At 70.1% G+C, this 716-nt stretch overlaps 1 protein-coding gene across 1 annotated transcript in view; it reads left to right on the top strand.

The window, feature by feature from the left end:
- Nucleotides 1-716, top strand: part of SPEG (SPEG complex locus) — a 47,648-nt gene that overhangs the window by 21,154 nt on the left and 25,778 nt on the right.

The raw sequence follows: 716 nt of genomic DNA, 5'->3' as shown, positions 1-716 counted from the left end.
CTGGCTGCTGGCTGCCAGCTCGGCCGCTCTGGGAAGAAACCGGCTTCCTTACCCTACAAGGCTCTGTCTGAACCAAAGCAGCTGACGTGCTCCCGGCAAGCACGGAGGGATCCTGCCGTAGGGGGGGGGGAGCGGGGTCAGGCTATGAGCATCCCCCGGCGCCCAGCAAGCAGCCCAGTGGCCGGCCTCCCCCAAACCTGTCCCGCGCCCCGCTAGCCATGGGGATACCCCAGCCTGCCCTCCAACCTGCAGACCACGGGCTTCCCCTGTCTCCAGCCTGCAAACCATGGGGGTACCCCTGCCTGCCCTCCAACCTGCAAATTGTGGGGATACCCCTACCCTCCAACCTGCTAGCCTTGGGGATGCCACTGCCCCACAAGCCATTAGCTGTGGGGAATACCCAGCCTGCCCACCAAGCTGCTAGCTGGGGGATGCCCAGCCTGCCCTCCACCCCGCTGGCCACGGGGATACCCAGCCCGCTGCAACCCCAATGCGCTCCCCATCCCGAGAGTGTCCCTGGGGAGCGTGCAGAGGCTCAGAGCTGCCCTGGGGGCTGGAAGCACCCAAAAACCCACCCGCTCCGTGGTGCAGCGGGGCTGTGCACCCAGGGGCAGCAGCGGCCGGGCAGGGCCAGCCGGGGACACAGAGGCGGGGGGCCGGGAAGGGGCCCGGCAGCCCCCGGCCCCGCGGCGGGCCCTCCCCCGCGCTGCTGGCCC

Source organism: Aptenodytes forsteri, unplaced genomic scaffold (genome assembly GCF_000699145.1).
Source record: "Aptenodytes forsteri isolate BGI_AS27 unplaced genomic scaffold, ASM69914v1 Scaffold255, whole genome shotgun sequence".
In the NCBI taxonomy this organism is placed as follows: Eukaryota; Metazoa; Chordata; class Aves; order Sphenisciformes; family Spheniscidae; genus Aptenodytes; species Aptenodytes forsteri.
The sequence above is the reverse complement of the archived record's forward strand: the minus strand, read 5'-3'. Positions and strand labels throughout refer to the sequence as shown.